Source organism: Rutilus rutilus (genome assembly GCF_951802725.1).
Source record: "Rutilus rutilus genome assembly, chromosome: 4".
Lineage (NCBI taxonomy): Eukaryota > Metazoa > Chordata > Actinopteri > Cypriniformes > Leuciscidae > Rutilus > Rutilus rutilus.
Genome location: NC_140212.1, coordinates 49636724 through 49660795, shown reverse-complemented (window position 1 = coordinate 49660795; position 24072 = coordinate 49636724).

Sequence of the window (24072 nt, the reverse complement as noted above, 5' to 3'; positions counted from 1 at the left end):
CCGTTTGCCATCAAACTCTGCCGGTCATCAGAGCACTTTGTACAGCATCGCCGTACACTGACCTCCGCGCCAGTGACATGACCGGTCAATGTTCTGCCTTCGCCTTCATCAACTGCAGATGAAGTGTCCAAGCTCACACCAGCAGAAGCTGCCACCTTCATCTCAGAGCTTCCAGGTGCGGTCAGGAACAGATCACCACCAAACTCCCTGGTGGACACATTCATGATGGCGTACGACTGACCTCTGATCAGTGCTCCCAGCTCCTCTCCCACAACTCAATCTTTACGTGACCCGTGTGATCGGCTGTATGACAAGTACATCTCAACACACACACCATTCATATCCTCAGAACTGACATGAGTCACCTTCGCTTTAACAGCAGGAACCTGAAACAAGCAGAACATATTTTTATTAACCTAACAAAATAAAACACACAAACACAGAATAACAACTTCTATTACATATCCATACGTTTTATGTTCTGCAAAACAAAACACAAGTGCATATTTAACAAGATAGTACACTGACATTGCTTCAGAATAAAATACAACTTAAAAATCCTATTTTTTTTTCCAAACAAGCAACTTTTTTATTCAAACAATTGAATGATTTATTTACTTACACATAACAAGACTTAATGTCTAGCTATGATTTATATGGATAAATGCATGCATGTATCTGTATACACACACACACACACACACATGCACAGACACACACTGTGTTTCTGCTGATAAACTGCTGCTACAAAGTTAAAAGAACTGACGATCAAGCCCTGAAATTATATAGGACACCATAACAGAAGTAATTTTAGCATTACCATTTGCTCCAATGGTTAAATAAACCCCCCGCTATTTCCTTTCTGGGACTTTACAATTAGGGCTGCAACTAACGAATACTTTAATAATCCATTAATCTGTTGATTATTTTTTCCAATAATCGATGAATTGGATAAAAAAAACAAAAAAAAAACATTAAAGGTTGTATCAGTGATTTCAGGCCCAAACATAAATTATCATATTCATCTAATCTTTCCTAACGATCCGCTAGCTGCCCGCCCCATAAGCAGGCCGTCAAAAACCATGTCTCTGTAGGCAGCCTAGGCTCTGAGATCTGCACACAAAAACAATTGGTTTCACCAACCACTCAAAACCAAAATAAATAGTGTTCCAACCAATCACTGACAGGGGTGGGTGTTGTGAGGTTTTGCGCTCGTGCACGGCTGCCTATGACGGCTGCACACGAAAACCTCACAACACCCACCCCTGTCAGTGATTTTGCAAGAAAAATTCTCAAAAAAGAATTTACAATACTTCATTATAATTAACAATTGACTAGGTGTCACTGACCAATAAAACTGAATTGTATCATGAAATTAGAATTAGGATAGCCCAAGAGAGAAATCCTTTAAAGGTTGATATAAATAGTCAGGACTCACCCAAACAATGTCAACTGTAAGATTTTATTGGTGGTGTTTTTAGAAATATTACACAAGTTTACATGGTTGGTGGTAGAATGACTGTAATCCACAAATCTCTCTACTTCGTCATCTTTTACAATGAAGATGCCATCAAATAAGGCTTGTTCTTCAGATCTAAATGAAAGAAAGGCACACATTGACCTTCAATATGACACAGCAAAGGTTACTTTAACAACACTGCAAATTACACACATTTTTGTAAGTACCTTGCTGCATTCTTAAAGCGGTAGTGCTCATGATTTCCATCCACAGAAACAGCAAGCATGTCTGAGGTGCCCGCAGATCAGACAAAATGCTCCTCCCTGCAGATCTTATCCACCTCAAATCCAACAGCCTCCCACTCATAAAAGCTTTTCCTGAAGCTGTCTGCTGTGATCTTCCCAGTCTGTTTCAGAACAGTAAAACATGTCAACATAATTCACAGTATTTTATCAAAACATGATGCTCAAAATTGATACATTTATCCTTTTTTTTTTACTACTTATTTCATTGCTTCTCCTAGTGATGCATATCAAAAAAAGTGAACTTGCATTGAAGAAAAAAAGTGTCCAGTGCACGATGTTGTACAAATGCATACACTATATAGACTAAAGCATTGGGACACCTGGGGCTTCATTACAGAAACTTCCTAACTCTGAAATCATAGCTAATCTATCTATCTATTAACTAAAGTTAATAAGGTCAAAGGTGACGCCAAATCCTCCAGCATCGAGCCTCCACAGGCAGCCGCTCAGCCCAGTGCATCATGGGAAATCTTTTGGCTCTTTGTATGTCACGAACAGAAAACATCACGACCAAAGTCCCAAAAAAAAAAAAAACTCAACTCCCACAGCAAACTCAACCAACCATGTCTTTATGGACCTATTTGTTTTTTTCTGAATGCAAACTGCATGACTAGCATGTGACAAGGACATCACTACTTGATCTTATACACAGGCAGGGGCGTAGCAACCGGGGGGGACGGGGGGGACACGTCCCCCGCACTTTTAGAAACAGGCGATTCTGTCCCCCGCATTTTTTTTTTGACCCAGCGCCAATATTTCTGCCAGTGTTCTCTGATTTGTTACTTAGACTTGAGTGAACAAACATTCAGCCAATCACAGCGCGAATCATCTCTTGGGCGTGTCTGCTATGAGCTTCAAATCTCTTGTTGCTCTTGAGAATTTTCGTTCATTTAGTCACTTTACTGTTTGGCCGTCTGGGGTAAAATGCACCCCAGAAAAAAGCAGAGGACGATTACATCCTTTTTTCAAACACATACTGTAAGTATAATGTATTACAGTATGTCGCGATGACATGAATCACGCGTAAAGTTTCCTTGTTATGATTTAACTGTAACGCTGTAAGACGTGAGACAACAGAACCCGTATGGACCTCGTCACGTCGCGCCGGATTGTGCCGAGTGTGTGTTAAATGCTCTCCTACTTGTCGCTTTGGATAAAAGTGTCTGTTAAATGAGACTTATTACATGGCTTGGCTGAATTCCAATGTAGAATGCGGTCTGTTATTTCTTGATAAAAGTTATACTTGCTGCGAAGTATAACACACTGTTGCCATGAAAAACAGAGCGTTGCTATGGACGCAGAACGGACTATTTTCTTTAGCGGAAGCAATACAATCATTTTTAAATCAATAAACTCCTTTTTAAATCAATAATTTGTGTCAAATTATTTATTTATTTTATCACATTATTTACAAATTTTAGTCTTTTAATTTATTACTGCTATGTCCTAACTGGTCTGTAGGAAAGGCAGGCTGTGACGTCACTGACAGAGAGAGGGGAGGACAGTTGCTCGACCCTTCCAGAATGTGTACAGGTGACATTTGTATATAAAAAAGAGGATTGACAATTTTAAGGCAGTGTTTTCTTAATTGGGACTACTTGCCACTATTTTAAGGAATTACACATAAATTTAATTCCTTAAATCAATTTAATTCCATAAAACAAAATATAAAAATTTTTATTTTATGTTCAAACTGTTAAATAAAATTAGTTTTATATATAAAGGCAGTGTGTTCCAATAGTGTTAAGTAGCCTACTGTATTAGGCTAAAAAGGGTTGCTAAATAAAAATCTAAATGAAAAACTTGTGAAGTTGTGTTTAACTGTGGAAATAGCAAATGAGTCAATAAATGAGTGATATATGTTGTTTATATTGGTTTTTAGGATGTTTGTGAGGAAGTGTCAGTCATGTGTGAGGAAGGGAAGGGAAGGAAAGAGAGGAAGAGAGGGAGGGAGATGAGGGAAAAAGTGAGGAACCATGTGAGAACCGAAGAGAAGAGAGAACTGATTTGATGAACAGGGAAGAATCTGCAGACTCTGACCAACATTTCTCAGCAACAAAACCAAACCACCCTGATCCCAAACTTATCACCAAGCAGACACTGTCAGACCATACCCTTTCATTTCAGACACAGTGGTACAGCAAATTTAAATGGCTCCATTTCGATCCAAATGTTGAAGGTGTTTTGTGTTTTTATTGTAGCAAAGCTTTTAAAACCCAAGTATCTTCCCTTGCGAAAAATACAGAACCAGCTTTTGTTTCAACTGGTTTCAAGAATTGGAAGAAAGCTCTTGAACAATTCAGTTCACATGAAAAATCAGATTGTCACAAAACAGCAGTAACAACATGTGTATATGAAGACAGATCAGTTAAGGTACAGCTGTGTAGTGTTCAGGCATCACAACAAGAGGAAGCGAGAGCAAATCTGTTAAAAATCATTGGTGCTGTGCAGCTGTTGGCAAGGCAGGGCTTGGCCCTAAGAGGGCATGATGATGAAATGGATGATGAAAGGGAAATCTTCATCAGGTGCTGAAATACAAGGCAGAAGAAGATCTATGTCTCAGAAAGTGGTTGTCAGGCAGAAAGGACTACACTTCTGCTCAAATTCAGAATGAGCTCCTTAGTTTGTTGAGCAGTTCCATCATCAGAGAGATCGCAGACAATATAAGGTCACTCCCTCAGCTGCAGTTTTCTGTAATGATGGATGGAACGCAAGATGTTTCAGGCAAAGAGCAAGAAGCAATTTGTCTCCGATATGTAGATAGCGATTTGATGATTCACGAAGAGTTTATTGGCCTTTATGAGGTATCTGTGGGGACAGGAGAGAATCTTGCAAAGGTTGTGAAAGATGTGTTGGTTCGTTTAAATTTTCCCATTTCTGGATTACGAGGGCAGGCATATGATGGTGCAGCAAATATGGCTGGCAGGTATTCTGGAGCACAGGCCATCATTAAAAAGGAACAACCTCTTGCCCCATACATCCACTGTGGTGCCCATTGTGTAAATCTCATTACACAGCATGCTTGTACTGCCTCACGTGTTGTCCACAGTGCTCTACAGTGGGTTCATGAGTTAGGAATTTTGTTTGGGCAGTCAGGTAAATTTAAATCTTTGTTCAAGGAAGTTGCAAAATCTGTTCAAGGGTCCTTTCAAACTATAAGGCCCCTTTGTCCCACAAGATGGACAGTTCGCTCCAGTGCTATCCATGCAGTGCTGAATCAGTATGAGTCTGTAATGCTTGCTCTGAATGAAATGGCAGCGGGCAGCTCAGACACGGCTAACAGGGCAAATGGACTACATGACAGATTCCAGCAGGGAAATGTAGTTCTTGGTCTTCTGCTTGCCTTAGAGGTTATAGAAGAATTAGAGACTCTCAACACATCTCTCCAAAGTCGAACACAGACCATCAATGGTATGCTTTCTGCTGTTGCTTATGTGAGGGATGCTGTTGCAAATAAAAGAAATTCAGAGAGGTTTCAAATTTTCTACACCAAAGCATCAGAAATGTGCCAAATCCTTGATCTCTCTCCAATTGCACTGCCCCGTACTCGTAATCCTCCTAAACGTCTAACTGGTCAGGCTTGTGCACATGTGCATTCATCTCCATCTGAATATTACAAAACGGAGTTTTACAAAGTGCTTGATGTTGTGGATATGCAGTTCAGTGTACGTTTTGAGCAGGAAGGGTTGCTGATGCTAAGGAATCTGGAAAACATCCTCTTAACAGGGGTGGCTGATGATAATGTGGTACAAATGTACCCAGAACTGGACAAAATATCCCTTAACACACAATTGGCAATGTTCAGATCAAAGCATAATATGCAGTCCAGCAGTGAAGCAGCAAGCATCCTTCAGGGGATGTGTCTAGAAGTCCGTAGTCTTTTTGATCAGGTGGAAACACTTGTCAGACTGCTGCTTGTCACTCCCGTGTCCTCAGCAGAAGCTGAGAGAAGTTTCAGTGGTCTCAGGAGGCTAAAAACATGGCTTCGTAGTACCATGACACAAACACGGCTGAATAGTGTTGCTGTGTGTCATATCCACAAGGAAAAACTTGATCAATTGGCGAGAAAAAAGATTGCTCAACAATTTGTGGCCTGCAAGGAAAGCCGAAAAATTCAGTTTGGAAGTTTTGATTAAAAATCTCACTTTAATTTTGATAATATTAAAACCTTGTAAATACATTGATTTAGGTTTTATTGATATATTTTTATAAAATGTCTGTTGTATAAAATTACTGTAGATGTAATCTGTAGAGTTTTGACTGCTCTACTCAAGAGCCTCTCCAAGTGAATTAGTTGAACTTCATATCCTTCACAATTGACACCAGCAACAGGTATTGAAGCACAGTGATTACAAGCCTTCTCAGCTTCATGGACTGCAACAGTCAATTCCTCTTGGCCGTACCTCTGCCATAAGTTAAATTGGACCATTCTCCGCACCTCTTCGAGCTTTGTCTCACAATCATTAACAGTCTTCTCAATATCTGTTGTCTGCTGCATTTCAAGTTCTACTTTCTCATCACTCTTTGCTTTAACTTCCAGCTCTGCCAGCAACCCCATGTTGTAGTCATCATTCGCATCAAAAAGTGCTCTTGCACTAGAAGAGAGTTTCTGGAATTCCTTCCGAAGTTCAGATTCTTTTTTTTTTTTTTATTTAGTTTTTATTGACATTCTGTAACAATTGTTACATGTACATCCATCCTAAATATTAATCACAAAGTGTCAACATAAATGTCCGTTTTCCAGAAATAAGAACATAAAAAAAAATAAATAAAAAAAAAAATAAAAAAAAAAAATTAAAAACAAAAACATGAACACTTAGGGAGTGAAGTATGGTTGCTCCTACATATACAGGATATAATCATACCAGGTTAAGCAAATCAAAGTCCGGCCTGTGTGATGTTATATAATCTATCCATTTCTTCCAACGTAAAACAAATAAGTCCTTCTTGTTGTTCAAGTCTGCAGTTAATTTCTCCATCCTGTATATATCCATCGTGATGTCCATCCACATGGTCAATGTTGGACTCTCCTGTGAAAGCCATTTTCTTGTGAGTGCCTTTTTGCCTGCAACTAACAAAATACTAAACAAATGTTTGCCTCTCTTTGTCCATCCATCTGGCATGAGTCCAAAAAAAAAGACTTTGCTTTGCAATGGCAGGTGGCTCCCAAAAATTTCTTGAATTGCTTTATGTATTTCCTTCCAATAAGTTTTAATAACCTGACAGCCCCAAAAAACATGATAATGATTTGCATTCATATTTCCACAATTTCGCCAACAGGCTGGGGAGTTACCTCTATAATGTGATTTTTGATAAGGTGTAATAAAATACCTTATCAGGCTCTTCCAGCCAAACTCCTTCCAACTCTGTGAGCTGCTACATTTCCATTGATATTTCCAGATTATTTCCCATTCCTCCTCTGACAGATCTATTCCTCCTTCCCTTTCCCACTTTGTTTTGATGTATATGGTTGAATGTGCTTTCTTGTTTATAAGCCCTTTATATAGACCTGAAATAATACCCCTATCTTTGTTTGCATCATACGCCCTTTTAAACATATCTAACAGCTGATTACTTGATTCAGATACATACTTTAACTTGTCACTGATAAAGTGTCTCAGCTGCAGGTATCGATAGAAGTCCTGTGCCTCTAGAGCATATTTCTCTTTAATTTGTTCAAAACTAAGGAGTGCGTTATCCTTTATTATCTTACATATAGCTGTTACTCCTTTATTTGTCCATTCCTTAAATCTCGTATCCAATTTATTTGGGACAAACTGCGTATCATATGCACACCATTTAAGGACCACAGTATCCTCCTCTAATTTGTATTCTGTTATTACTGTTTTCCAGATTTTAAGTGTCAACTTTAACCATGGGTTTTCTGTATTTTTTATGAATTCTTGCAGGCTGCTATCGGCTATAAGTGCTTGTATGGGGATGGAAATCAGACCTACTTCAATTTTTTTCCACTGAGCATCATAAGATGGATTACACCAGTTTATCATTGGTCTCAATTGTGCCGCCCAGTAATAATCTCTGAGGGAAGGAAGGCCCCATCCCCCTTTTGCTTTGGTCAATTGGAGGGTTTTAAATCGGATTCGAGGTCTCTTTCCTTGCCAGATGTATCTGGACAGCATTTTGTCCCATTCATTAAATACTTTTTGGTCTATTTCTATCGGTAGGGTTTGAAATAAATAAAGTAATTTGGGTAGGATGTTCATTTTAATCGAATCTATTCTTGAACTGAAACTTAAGTTTGGAGTTAATTTCCATCTTTCTATATCCTCTTTAATTTTCTTTTGAATCGGTGAATAATTATATTGAAATAGTTCTGCGAGATCCTTCGGTATTACAACCCCCAAATATCTAAGATGTTCCGTCTCCCATGCTAAATCATATTTATTCCTAATTTCCTCTAGTGGTCTGTAGTTGTATTTAAGCAGTTGTGTTTTATTTATGTTAATTTTGTATCCTGATAGTCTGCCAAAGTATTGAAACGATTGCATTAATTTGGGTAGGGATTTTGTTGGTTGACCCAGAAATATCAAAATATCGTCTGCGTAACAGGCCAATTTGTGCTCTTTATCCTGGATGTTAATGCCTATTATTTCTTTGTTTTGTCTTATATATTGGGTTAACGGTTCTAGATACAGTGCAAATAGAAGTGGTGAGCATGCACAACCTTGCCTCGTGCCCCTTTCCAATGTAATACTATTAGATAAGCTGCCATTTACCTTAATTCTAGCATTGGGTTTATTATATAATGCTTGTATTGTTTTAATTATGATCTCGTGTAGGCCAAATTTATGTAAGACTCGATAAAGAAAACTCCAATTCACTGAGTCGAAGGCCTTTTCTGCATCAATACTAATTACCATAGCTGCTATTTTATTCCTTTGGATGTGATTAATAATTTGTAATGTCCGTCGTATATTGTCTTGTGTTTGATGCTCTCGAATAAAGCCTGTTTGGTCATTGTGTATTAGATTAGGTAAAAATTTCTCTAGTCGTCTAGCCACAATGGATGTAAATAGCCTATAGTCTATGTTGAGGACCGATATAGGTCTATATGATCCACACTCTAATTTAACTTTATTTTCTTTTGGAATAGCAGATATTATTGCTTCCTTCCAGCTGGGTGGTGTTTGTGCTTTCTTTAGAGCCCAGTTCAAAGTAGGAAGAATTACTGGTATTAGCTCTTCTTTCAACTCCTTATACCACTCTGCCGTATAGCCATCTGATCCTGGTGATTTATTTGATTTGAGTTTACTTATTGCCATTTTTAGCTCTTTCTCTGTTATGTCCTCAATCATTATTTTATTCTGTTCTTCATCTAATACTGGTAGTTTCAGAGAATCCAAAAAATGATCTATTTCAGCCATGCTGCCTCCTGTCTTTTTAGAGTAAAGAGTCTTATAAAATGTTTCAAAGGCTTCCAAAATTTCATTTAGTTTGTTTTTTGCTATTTTAGTCACTGGATCTTTGATTTTATGAATTGTGTTCTGTGCTATTTTCTTTTTAAGTTTCCAGGCCAAAACTTTCATTGATTTGGATCCGCCTTCATAATATCTTTGTTTAAGGAACATCAAATTTTTCTTGATTTCATACGTTGTCAAATTATTAATTTCGTTTCTTATTTTCATGATTTCCTCCAATAGAGGCTGTGCTGTTCGCTCTTTATGTTTTTTCTCTAATTCTTTTAATTTATTTTGTAATTTTCCCAATTTCTCATTTCTCATCTTTTTTTTATAGGAGGATATTGCTATGATTTTCCCCCTCAGGACCGCCTTTAGGGCGTCCCATAGAATGGGAGGGGATACATCTCCTTTGTCATTCATTTCCAAGTAGAAGCGGATTTCTCTTTTTATCTGTTCTTTAAAGTGTGGATCATTGAGCAGGCTTGAATTTAATTTCCAGTTATTCATTTTTGGTTGCAAGTTTAGATCTAATAACAAATTTACCGGTGCATGGTCGCTCAAGTCTATTGTCCCAATTTCACATGTGTTAATTTTATCTTTGTCCTTTCCAAATACTAGAAAATAATCTATTCTCGTATATATTGAGTGGGGTGAGGAGTAATGGGTGTAATCTCTTTGATTGGGATGTAAATCTCTCCATATATCAATTAACCCAACCTCCTCAAATAATGTATTAATTTTCTTGATCAATAACTTTGTATTCTGAGCTTTCCCATTGGAAATATCTAGTTTTGGCTGTAAATGTATATTTAAATCGCCCCCACAGATTAGAAGGCCTACTGTCTCTGATACCATCATATTAACGACTTTCTTAAAGAAGTTGATGTCACTTCCGGGTGGTGCATATATGTTTAGCAGCGTTATTGGGTTATTCTCTATATTTCCTCTTACTAAAATAAATCGTCCCTCCCTGTCACTTATCTCAAATACTTTTTCAAAATGTAATTTACTTGATATAAGGATGGCAACTCCTCTCCTTCGTCCACATTTATAAGAAGAAGAAAACACGCTTGTAAAACCCATTCTTTTCAATTTCTCGTGTTCCTTCAAATCTAGGTGGGTTTCTTGTAGATATACTATTTGTGCTTGTTCTTTTTTCATTTTAGTTAGTATCTTATTACGTTTTATAGGATTCAACAAGCCGTTTACATTATATGAAGTAATTTTTATCTTACCATTAGCCATAGTCTGATTGTCTGGATGTTTTGGAAATAACAAAACCTGGCACAATCCGTATTCTCCCTGAACATAACGTTACATAAACAATCACTTTATAAACATTAGAGCTGTATAGAACTACAGCTGCAAAAAGAACATTAAATTGCCTTAGAACAAATATAAAATAGAAAAAAAACAAGTTGACTTCCAACTGTGGGGTCATCCAAATGACCCTGAGTAAGCCCCGATGAAAGGGGGGCTTTGAAGGAGGGCCTCTCTCATCTGTAAGTGCGAGAGGGCCTTCATGCACTGTCCGGCCGCTGTCCATTCTTTTCACAGCACAGATAGAACACCCGACCATTTTGATGATTTCTGTTGCCACATTTAGCTTAGTTCCAGATTTTAAAACAAAGAAATCTCTTATGTGTCTCACCTTAACTATCTCTTCGGGAACGTCTTGAGAAAAGGAAAACAAAATAAGAAGGAGAGAGAAAAAAAAAAAAAAGAGACGCCTCACCGTCGGTCCCCATGTCATTTTTCGCGTCCTGTCACGTCCTGTTGCACCTGTTCCTGTCGTCTGAATGCTTGGAGTCTCTCCTTGTAATCCCGGGTCCGATCCTTACTCATCTGACCCCTGGTCTTTTTCGTCGTGCGCCACGTTAGGTGTCGGATTTGTTCTATAATCGTCTCCGGGCGTTTGATGACCGTTACCGGGAATCCCCTCTTCGCCAAGTCGCTAGTCGCCTCCTCCACCGAGCCATATAACACCGGCCCCTCCGGATAAAATACTCTCATCTTTGCTGGGAATGGAGTTTGGAACCGGATTTTCTTCTCTTTTAACACAGATTTCACCTCCGCATATTCCTTCCGTTGCTTTAAAACCTCAGGAGCATAATCATGATCGAGGTTAACTTTGTTACCAATGTACTCAAACCCACGTTTCTGCCAGGCTAATTTTAATATTTCTTCTTTTGTTCTGTAGCTGGCTATTTTGGCAACGATGGATCTTGGCGCCACATTTGGCGGTGGCTTTGGCACGAGAGCGCGGTGCGCTCTCTCAACTCGCACTTCATCCGACTCCGGCAACTCCAGTTTGTGCCTTAATAAACGCTCCACGAAAACAACCATTGATGGTGCATCGTCTTCTGATCCCTCTTTGACACCGTGTATTCTAATGTTTTCTCTTCTGGACCGTCCCTCCAGATCCGTCAGCTTAGCGTCCATTTCGATATGTAATTTAAGCATCTCAGTTACCGCTTCCTCGTTAGTTTGTATTCGAGTTTCTGCGTCTTTGATCCTTTCCTCAGCCTCTTCCACTCTCGTATTTGTTTTATTTATATCCTCTCGGATCCCCTTTAGTTGCGTGTCATTATCTTTCCTAAATTCCCTCAATTCTCTGAGTATAAGGTCCAGGCTTGCGTTGCTAGCTTGTTCACTTTCGTCTGTTAGCATTTCGTTATCCTCCATAGCACTGCTAGCAGGTGAGGTAAGTTCGTCTCCGTCTCTCTCGTGTAGCTCGCTTTGTGTAGATTTCTTTTTATTTTTTATTTTTGGCATCTTAAGCCCCTTCTTATTTTTACTTTTTGCAAAAGTCTTTATGAATTCGAGTTACTATGGGCTGTTTTCGTCTCAAAGGTCGGGAGAACGTTCTCCTATGCTGCCATCTCTTTTCGAGCCAAACCGGAAGTCTCCCGAAGTTCAGATTCAATCATTTGACTTGACTCTCGAATGAGAAGGTTGGCTTGCCTTGTGAAACACATCTTTGCAGTGGTTCTCTCTCTTTTAAGTTGATCCACCGTTTTCCCCAAAGCTTCTTCTGCCATCTTATCTTCAAGTCTCAATGATACGTCTTCTTAAACAACTCAATTCTCTGATGACTTGTTTTGACAATGTTGATTCTTGTTCTGCACCAGCTTTATTATTTGGACCATCAGAAGCCTTTAATCTTCTTATCCACAAGCGTTGGTTATTAAGTGTCAAGTTCTCCGGGTTTCTTTGAAGCCTTTTCAAGTTTGGGCAGACATTAAGGCAATCAACTTTAAGAGGAGGGTGCATGGAATAACTCAAAGCATTGAATTCTTCTTCATCAAATCAATTTATTGAAAATCCTTCCACAATGACTTGATCTTCTTGTTTCAATGAATATCTCAGATGCTTAGCTTAATAACCTATATAGAAAGACATATAAATATATGAGTCACTACACAGAGTATAAATAAATGTACATTCAGAGATATTAAAAGTACAATATTGTTAAACTATTTGTGGTTTATATAGCAGCTTGTAAACAGCAACAACAATGTAAAATCAAATACACCTAGTGCACATGTTCAGTTAGCATGCTAGATGCTAAATGCTAGCATCAAACAACTTTCAAACACAATGAATATTTGTCCTACCAGTAGTGATGTTACGTCTGACACCGACACTCCGAAGCTTGCTTCAAACTCGAACGGTCCTTGCAATGAACCACTGCTTCGGAGCTTGTATCATTACGTCACTAGTCACGTGAAAATGACGTCTGAAGCAAACACACTGGTTCACTCCTGTAGTGAACCACCTGACTGCTTTGACAGCCCAATCCAGTGTTGGCAGGTTTGAAACCTGGCGGCTGTATTTCTTATAAAAGTGAAGGTAAAAAAAAAAAAACCTATAGAAACCATTACAGAAATTCTATTGGATTTAATGTTTTTCATGGGAATTTATTGGTTGTAATGGGAATTGTAGTGGTCTCTGTGGGTCTCTATGTGTTGGGTTGTATTGGTGGGGGCATTAAATCCTAATGGAATATGTCCCGAACACACTACAAAAAAGAATTATGTAGTGGTTTAAATGGTAAAAAGCCAATGGTTACTATTTTAATATAAACCATTAGAATTTCTGTGATGGTTTCAAACTTTTTGATCTTCTGTCCTTGTCTAAAGAAATAATTACACAGACGCATCCTGCTTAATCTTTTATTATCAAGGTGAACACATGAAATTCATTAGTATCTGTAAAATTCACCTACATAAATGAGTTTCACAGCAAACACTGTTTCAGCTTTGATCACCTCGGTAAACACGTAATAAACGGGGCGTTATGGTTGTCAGCTTTGTTGCATTACATTTACTTCACCAGGAGATGGTGCTGCAATTTCTATCTGAATGAAGCTTCGAGTAATGAACCATTTTCGACACAATTGTATCAGAAAGCAATAATGCTTCGAAACGCTTCATTTGGCCATCACTACCTACCATGTGGAGTTTCAATGGCCAATCAGCTTCCCTGGTTGTTCCAGCAACACTGTGCTCACAGCCAATAGGCTGCACCCATTTTGATCTCAATTCTTTTAATTAAACAATGATGAATATTTATTTCTCCCTCTTTCCTTCAATTTCAGATTTAACTTAACACTCATTGAACACTTTTTTTTGTCCAACTGTTAAGAAGTATGATAAAAGTTATTGTTCAAGTGTAGTTTAACTGAAATATTTCATAAAAAATAAAGTATAGATGTCCACAGTGGTCTGAAAGTCCCAAGTCCTGCAGTATTTTTTTTATTTTGAGTATGATTTTACAAAAATAGGTTGCTGTAAGCTAGGCTTGCAACGATAGTCGGTGTTACCGGTACACGGTGTTCAGTCGCAACACCGGTTTCATCACTTGCCCGCGGCACTGCAAAAAAAAAAAAAAAGGAGTTTAAAGCGTTCAAAATATTTAACGCAATTATCCGTTTTTTTCTGTCACCCGTTGACTAGCGTTGTATGATCACGCTCTTATTAATGTGAATGCTTTTAAACCATTCAAGCGCGACAAGACGCCACTATGGCGGCTTATTATACCGGTAGCCTAATAATCATGAATGCACTCCGCTATCTTTTAACACATCTCCGGCGAACGGCTTCTTCACGCAAAAGAAAAACTCTTCATGAAGCGCGCATGTGGCGTTTCCTGATGGATCGAGGTTGTTTGTTAACTTCATTTTATACGTGCAATTCACACGAGCTCTAAGCGCATGCGAGACTGCTGCGAGTAGTCAAACTTTATTAATGAAACAGAAAATCAGAGGGAATAATTTCTTTAATGTATTTTTATTTTATTTTTTTACCGGTTGGCCGGTCACACGGCTTTCATAGTTTTCAGTTACGTGACTGGTGCGGAGACCTGGAGTGTTATTTAAAAAAAATTATTTAGTTTAATTCATATTCATATTTTGATTTTGAATTAGTTTTATTTTTAAACTTTCGGATTCAACCCATGTTCTCATGCAGTGAAAAATAGTGGACACTGACAACGCGCTGACAGATAGGACCGAGCAGGTAATATTTAATATGAAACAAAGTCTCAACTTTCAAATTTGGTCAGTCAAAGAAAATTAAACAATAAATAGGCCTACCGTTTTGTGGCTCTTTGTCGTGACAGATTGCCTCAGACAGCTGAAGCCAAGTTCAAATTCACCGACGTTAACTCTCCTGACTGCTTTGTCGGACAAAAATGGTGGATTTTGATTGGTCAGACTCAGATCGCATGTCAATCAAACTCCTTGCGAAGGATGAATTGAAAGCACCAGCTTTTTAATAGCGATGTAAAAATTCACCCATGACTCCCCGGTGTTGTCACAAGTCGATTAACCGGTGGGAGAATATTATCACCGTCACATCTCTACTGTAAGCTATCATGGCATGTTCCCAAAATTGCCACTAGGGTGCTGTAAAATGCCAATTGCTATTCTATCTAGAATTTATTATTATGAACATCACCTTTGGGTCACATCACCATACAGCTTTTGTCCCCCCCACTTTTATAATGGCTGCTACGCCCCTGTTTAACATACTGTTTTACTAATCTGTGTAAATTTCTCTTTCAATAGGTACTACTCCATGTTAAAATTGCTCAACAAGAGAGTGAGGGACACAATGTGATGAGGGATGGAATTTTCCTGGAAAAAAAACATTTACACTGTATGTGACACAATATCATCTGCAGAACTGACTGTCTGGGGCAAACACTGCCTTGACATTGAACAGTGGTATAGTATGTCAAACATATCAGTAAGACAATATAACAACAAAACATACTTAACTACAACAAAAGACACTGAGTTCACAATCATTCAGTCTCAAGGTAGAGACCTGCGCGGGATGTATTTTTCCGTCCCGCTACCGCAAGATTTTGTCCCGCTCCCGCAAAAATATATGTTATTTTCTCCCGCGCCCACCTGCAACAATCAAGTTTAGTCCTGCTCCCGCCCGCAAAATCCTGCGGGTTAACGTATTAGTTTTTTTTTTATAATACATTGCATATTCTGCCTGCTACTCTGTTATTTTTTCACTTGCTCCCCTGTTGAATATAAATTAAAAAAAAAGAAAAGAAACAAATGTTTTGTTTTATTTGCGTTTAATTCAATGGACGAACATGAACAATGAACGTAGAACGTAGAAATGTAAAAAATAAAATAAAAAAATACCATAATTGTAGTATAGCCTAATAAATGATATAATAATAATAAACCTGGATTTCTTTCATGTTCAAACAGAAAAGTAGCCTATATATAGGGCCTAATACTGCTTAAGAGCCTACTAATACTGCCTTCTTTGCTTTTAGCAATTCCTTCAAACATTAAACAAAAACTATCCTTATTCCTCAATAACAAAATAGGCCAATTTTAAATATTAAGCTAAATGAAAAAAAAAAAAAAAAATGAATTAACTAAAAAAAAAAAAAAAAAAAAAAAAAAAAAAAAAACAACTGTACGACTGCTTAATGTGCCCATGAAGGAATAGCGTGTCGTTCACAGATGAGGGCTTCAGATTAATCCGTCTCTGCTCCAGTATACGACCGCAAATACTGAAAGCCCTCTCTGATGGTGCGCTGGAAGCTGGAATGCAAAGTACATGGCGTGTTACTTTGCTTAATCTCGGAAATTCTTGACATCGTCTTTTCCACCACTGGAGGACATCATTGGGTCTGTGTGCTTCTAATCCATCCAACTTGACCTTCAAATATCTCGCTATTTCAGAATCGAATGACACGTCGCTGTCCATGGTATCATCAGCATCCTCCCATTCCGCAAAGTCTTGAAAAGTCCTTTTTGATGGCGGTGGTTGTAGGCTTTCCTCTGTGTTATCCTCATCAAACCCCAACTCATCAACTAGCACTTTGACGGCAAGGATCACAGCTTGTCTTTCATTGTCATCAATCACTTTTAACTGACACAGTTTGGGAGTGAGGAATGTAGCTATTTTGTAGAGCATATGAATTCCATTTGGTGCCGAATTTTTCTGAGACATTAGTTCCTCCAGACGTTGCAGACAAGTGGATGCAATTTCACTGAGAATGCAGTCAGTCCTGGCTGCCTCGCACTGATTTCTTAGTTTTACGGACCACGGAAGTACTAGAGACGCACTCAGGGCTGTATTATCTGACTCCAAGTCATTGGTTGTGTCTTTGAACGGCTTCAAAAAAGTCACCAGGGTTTTAAGAATATTCTTGTCAATGCACCCTACTTTGTCATACTGTTTATTATCCAGCAGGATTGTTGCAATCTCATCATACTGTTGAAACACAGAATCTAACATTTCAAAATTAGAATTCCATCGTGTTTCCACTGACTGCTTTAGAGCAGGGATAGACAACTCCGGTCCTGGAGGGCCACTGTCCTGCAGAGTTTAGCTCCTATCATAATTAAACACACCTGAACAAGGCAATCAGTGTTTTCAGGATTACTAAATAGATACAGGCAGGTGAGTTTTTATCAGGGCTGAAGCTAAACTCTGCAGGACAGTGGCCCTCCAGGACCAGAGTTGTCTATCCCTGCTTTAGAGACTTCCCAGTCAGCAAATTACCTTTGGCAAAGATGTGGGCCAGATAAACAGCTGAGCTGTGTCCCAGATTAGTTTGTGTTTGCCGGCCCAGATATGGCCCACATCTCCTTTGCCAGAACTGAACCAAAGGACTGCCATTCCTCCACCAAGCATGAGCCAAATACTACAAATTCATGTGGCCCATACGTGGGCTGGTATGCAACTTTAGTATGGTTGAGTTCTGTTAAAATCTAACGGCCCTTATGTGGCCCACATACAGCTGACAGTATTTAAAGTCTTAACTCACAGGTAAATTAAACACTCAACAACAAATGTACTCAAAACTATTTATTTTGACAAGCATTTAAATAATTACAGCTAAAGGGTTGAATAATAACAGTAGTATTCAGTTGAAAACATTTAAGAAAACATAATTACAGCTACTCAGTTGTACTTATTTTAAGTAGAATTCAGTTGAAAACATTTAAGAATACAAATTAATAATATAAATAGCATTCAAAGCTAATTTTTTTACACCAAAGTTCAAAACACTCGATCAAACCGTGTATTAATGTTATGTTTAATTAGTCTAATGAGAGTAATACAAATAAATCACAGTAACTTGGTAGAGAGAACTTTAAAGAGAAATTGAGAAAGTTAAAGGAGTCATAACCTGCAATTTTCACTTTTCCACGAGAATCAATGTATGTTATGATTGCCTAACGATTATACACTGGCCGGGAAGCCGATATTTAAAAGTGAAGCGTTTGTTTACCTCAGGGTAAATAAACCAGTGCACGCGCACTCAAATACGAGATTTTGATTTCAGCTCCCTCTTGACGTCATGACGGGGCAGGATATACCATATATGGACACCGCAGACCTATGCCGCGGGAAGCCCGCCCCTCTCCCCCTCATATTCAGTTCAGTCAAGAAAGATGGAAAAACGAGTGCACACCTGAGTTGCTCTGTGGTTGACTGCCACAAACAACATGTAAATGTGTTTTCTCTACCAAAAACGGACCAAACTATCAGGGACCAGTGGATGAAATTCATTTTTAATGACGCTGTCCCAACAACCCTTTCAACTGGCTTATCGTTAGGAGTCTGCGCTAAACATTTCACACAGGAATCATACACAAATTTGGGGCAATATCAGGCGAAGTTGGCCTCGAAGCTCTGTTTGGAAAAAGGTGCAATTCCAACCATCAGAGACTTGCCTGAAATTGAAACGGTAATACTGAGTTTATATTGCTCTACTGTGTGTAACGTTAACAAACAGCAGCAAACTGCTAATGCGGCTATTGTATGCTATCGGGAGTATTAGCTTCGAGGTAAACATGTGGAATGGTTGCTAACGTTAGTTTGCAAACAACAAATGACTAAGATCATCATGAATTCGGCTATTGTATATTGATTGCCTAACGCTTATGAGGCGCCGTCTAGTTTGTGTGTGTGCGCTCGCGTCTCATATGAGTATGTGCGTGGAGAGTTCATATACATGTAGCTCTGTGTTTCTTTTTTTTCCACTTTTCTTTTTTAGAAGGGCCTGAAAGACTATAATACAGCAGTAGGTATCCAATGTAATACTAGGTTATGACTCCTTTAAAGCAAACTTGAAAGGTAAAGAGTTGAGAAGTGTGTTGATGTGCAGAGAAGTCTCCAATAAAGGTCCGCAATGTGTTGACCTTTTCCAGTAAGGGGATTCTGCCTGACTGCACCTGCAATAAAGAAGAATTTAAATAATGTTAGCAGCAATACAACCTGGAAGCTAGAGCTGCAGGAGAGTGAAAAAAATCATTAATGTAAATATCCTTTAATATTTTAATTGCAATTATTAACAAATTAAACGCCTCTGAATAACCAGTGTATGAAAGTTTTTTTCCAGTAAATTTTCAAAAGGAATTGCAAATTGTATTTTTCAATATGTGGGCCAGAATTATACCGTAATTCCTTATGACAAATTATTTAGATTTTTAGAATACTTTTGCACCAACCGGTTAAAATTTACAGCCCTGCATGTATCCTGCTTTTTTTTTTTTTTAAAAGACATGCACACTCTAATGTAAAAACACACCAACACAGATAGCATTAATGTCATGTTTTAGTCCAAAGACAGAGTCTACAAAAATAAGTGTTTTTACTAACACAAAATAAACTCAAGATAATCCGCAATGATGCGAGACAATTTGGAAGCAGAAACACACAAACAATAATGGGCCAAGTACTGAATGCAAGGAGGAACATAAAGGGTTAGTTCGCCCAAAAATGAAAATTCTGTCTGTAATTACCCTCAAGTTTTTCCAACTTCCGGGTTGTAGGTCAGAGCGTAGACTCACTATTGGCCGACGCTGGTCATGTGTGGGATGCTGGCCAGTCGTGAGCCTACGTTCTGACGTACAACACAGAAGCGCTGTGCTGTTACACTACATTGAATAAAGTCTTTACTTTGTGTGCGCAAAACAAGCAAAAATATTCTCGACACTTGATAAACTTAAGGTTCAGCCACTGTATTCTTGGACTATTTTAACAATGTCTTTACTAACTTTCTGGGCTGGCAAGTTTCAATAACAGAGAAGCCTATGGAGGAGTGAGACAGCTCTCAGATCTCATCATAAATATCTTAATTTGTGTTCCAAAGATGTCTTACGGGGGTTGGAACAACATGGGTGAGTAATTACTGACAGAATTTTCATTTTTGGGTAAACTAACCTTTTAAATACACAGTGATAATGAACTAAATACAGATAGTTGTAGGCATGCGCTGGTATGAGACTTTGACAGAATGATAATCTTATATTGTGATTACAGCTTTAAAATGTATGATTGAAACGATATGATTCGCAATATATAAAAAATAACTTTCTTTAAAAACAAAACATAAAACTTCTAAATAAAAAATGCAGTCACTTAAGTGAGCCACGGATGTGATCAGGTAATGACAAAAAAAGTTGTTTGGTTCGATACTGAGATAACAGAAATAAAAATACAATGTTCTGTAAAGCGGTTTTGAAAAGTTGTGAATTGTGCAAAGTGCAATACAAATAAAAGTGACTTATAAAAAAGGTCTCACCAATGACAGCTTCCTTTACGACCAGGCGTTGGACACCAATCTTCCCATTGACTTCTCTCCAATTCATAACGTGCCACAGCAGTTGTAAAAGTGCCTTTCAGCACTCTCCACACGGTGTTATCCAGGTCAAAGCCACCAACCAAACCCACATAGGAAATCTGATAGGAAAAAAAAACATTGTGTAAGTGGTTGAAATATGCATTTAAATAGACCACCCTAAAATGAAAGTGCTTTTATATTCAAAAATGAACTATAAACTATTACTTACTCCATCTGAAACCATATTTTCTAGGTTTTTAATATGGAAATTATTGTCATTGCCCCACCCATACCACACATTAGGGCTGGGTGGTATGACAGTATACCATAGCATGGTATATAAACTCTATTGTGAGAAATTAGAGTAATTATAAAAATGTCCTGCCTCTTCCAAGCTTTATAATGGCAGTGAATGGACGTTCAATTAATTGATAGTTAACAGAAGAAATACAGCAATTCATTGTTTGTTCATGTTTTTTCACAGTGCATACTAAAGTTGACAAGTACAATTTTTGATTTTGAATGTGTTAGTAAATGTTGAAATTAACATTAACACATATTAATATATGCAGTAGAAGTGCAGTTCATTATTAGTTCATGTTAATATTCAATGTTGAAATTACTACAACTGAGGTCATGAATGACAATGTTGATGGGGTCAATCAAGCTGTGATGGCCGCATTAGCAGCCACACATGGAAACAACTACTAACTTACAGTGGTAACTCTTTCATTTGTTTTGAGCACATTATATGTTATGCAAAATAAATAACTGGACACACTTTAGTTTTAAAAACAGTTTATTATTTGACTTAGTTTTCTATTTGGGTGCACACATTTAGTTAACTTTGTTAATTTAGCTCATTTCAGGTTCATTAAGTTTATTAAGTTACATTTTGTGAAATTAATACATGTTTCTTTGAGTTACCAGTTCTTGGGGAGTTGCTGCTGGGGGTCTCTGGCTGACAGGCAAAAGGACTTTCAACTGACTATCAGCTGTTTAAGTAGGGGGAATGGATAATTGGACTGCGCCATGTTTTCCCATATCATGGGGGTGGCAGAGGATTCCATTTGAGTTGTGTTCTTTTCTTTGTTAATTACATTTTGTTATGATTATTTAATTGATTTATCTTTTGTTCATATCAGGTAGCATTGGTTTAACATGTGTTGTAGTTATTGTGGTTTGTTTATATATTATGTGTTTTGTTTACCCCCTTTTTGTATCAGAATGGCCTGATCAGCCACTATATAAGTTTTCCCCATGTCTCAGTCTAGGAGGTCTGTTTTGTTTGTCCAGCCTATGTTAAGGTTATGTTACCTGAGTGAAGTTCTGTTTAGTTGACCTCTTTTATGGGCCCAGAATTTTCTGTTATTCTTTAGTTTTTTTTTGTTTTTGTAAATAAATTTATTTTTTCCTGAAACCCTATTTTTGACTCCTCATGCCTACCAGCTTGGTCTCTGACAAAGCATAAAGAAATAATTGTTATAAATGTTTTTTTTTTTGTTTTTTTTTAGAAAGTTACCAAACTGAATGAAGCGCATTTATTTTACACATGGAGAGCATTGCACAAAAATAAAAGCACTGTAATTATAGTATCAAAGCATTCCAGACACATGAGGTGCTTCCTGTGCATAAATGGGAGGCTCTCAAGACTGAGTGATTTCACATTTAAATGCCCCTCTTTCATCTTCAGAATGAAATCAAATTGAAAATTAATTTTACGCTCCATGTGTAAGTAAAGACTAGTGCAATTTAATAATATAATAAAATAATTACTGGCTTTGTTGCTAGGCCAGTAGCTAAAAAAAAAAAAAATGAAATACCTGAAAAGAAAAAAAAAAGAAAAAAAAGATGGACTTTCTAAAGGAGAAAGAGCTTTGTTTTGGTTGCTTAAATGCTGGGCACATGAGTCGTAATTGTGGCAAGCGGTTGACTTGTAGGATATGTAGTCAGCACCATCCCACTGTGCTTCATGTTGACAGATATACGGCCAATTCAGAGGAGGCGGATGCATGCAAGTTCGCAGAACTGCCAGGATCCAGGAATGCATACGTCTGGATTATCTGATCTCCTTTACCGGCCTTGACTTGAACTGGTAAGATAGAAAGCAGGCAGCAATCTTTTCCGGCCCCTGTATGACCACATGTTTCGGCAGATCCTATGAACTTGCATGCATCCGCCTCCTCTGAATTGGCCGTATATCTGTCAACATGAAGCACAGTGGGATGGTGCTGACAACATATCCTACAAGTCAACCGCTTGCCACAATTACGACTCATGTGCCCAGCATTTAAGCAACCAAAACAAAGCTCTTTCTCCTTCAGAAAGTCCATCTTTTCCCTTTGCTTCTTCCTTTTGAATTGTTGACAGTACTCCAATACATGATGCTTAGCACACCACACACATAATGGAATCACTTTAGATTTGTTTGGTGGCAATTCTGTCCTCATATTCTTAGAGGTTTCCCCAGATTCAACTGGTGCAATGTTAGTGGCAAAGATGTTTCCCTTAACTCTGCTTTCTGGACATAGCCTTGGTCGATTAACAGGTCTTGTGATAGTTGGCAGATCCCTAATGTCACCAAACAAAGGATCCATTAGGATGCCCACCTGTCTTTCAATAAAATTCACAAGATCTTTGAACAAAGCTCTACATTGAGTATTTTCCAAAATATTATGTGCGACAGTTCTCCACCGCTCTCTGATCTTGAAAGGCAATTTACACATAATAGCTCTCATATTGCTTGGCATATCTAACTCCTGAAGGTATTGCAATTCCTCAGTGACGTTGCAACAGCCACGCAGAAAGAGGGCATACGATTGCAAAGCATTGACATTCTCCCCTTTTATTGCGGGCCAAGACAAGGCTCTTTCCAGATAAGCAGTGGCAATCTTGTACTTATTGCCAAAATGTTCTTACAACAACTGTTTTGCCTTAGCATATCCAAGGTCAGGGGTCATGTGCAGGCAACTACGTACCAACTCTTGTGGCTGCCCCCTGGTGAACTGTTCCAAGTAATATAAACAATCACCACTGCTTGTCTTCTCCTCCACTCCCTTTTCAAATGCTCTGATAAACGAAACATACTGAAAAGGATCTCCATCAAATAAAGGTATATCTCTGGCTGGTAAAGAGGAACAACGTTGCTGTTGGACAAGAGCTGATGTTATTTCATTTTGCCTTTGCATTATAGTGCCAATGTCACCATACTGACTCTGCATTTGTGGCCGAAGAATCATTTCAGATGTTTGTTGTCCATGTTGAACTGATGTGGGTCGAGGAATCATTTCAGATGCAAAAGGTCTACGAGGTTGAACTGATGTGTCTCCTAATGCATACTGGGAATTCCGCCTTTCTGTGTCCGTATATTCATGCCAAGGCTGCTGACGAATTTTCTGATATGGCACAGAAGACGTCAAAGAGGGATCCACTGCTGGTACTTTATTTGCAGTTTTGCTATAACCAACAAGTTCAAACTCCTCTGCCATTGGATTTAAGATAGTTGCAGATGGTTTCCCTTCTTCCTTTTCCAATTGAGACTTCACAACATGAGAGGCATTAGAAACACTGCGACTTTCAGAGGCCTTTAGAACTGCAAGCTTAGCATTGGATTCTAATAGCATTGCTTTTAGTTCCAGTTGTTCCTTTTTCCTCTTAATCATCTGCTCTTGCTCCTCCAAGTCCTGTCTTTCCTTTAAAGCTGACATACGAGCAAGCAGTGCAGCCTTATTTGCCTCGGCTATAATTCTGGCAGAAGAAACACTACTGCTTG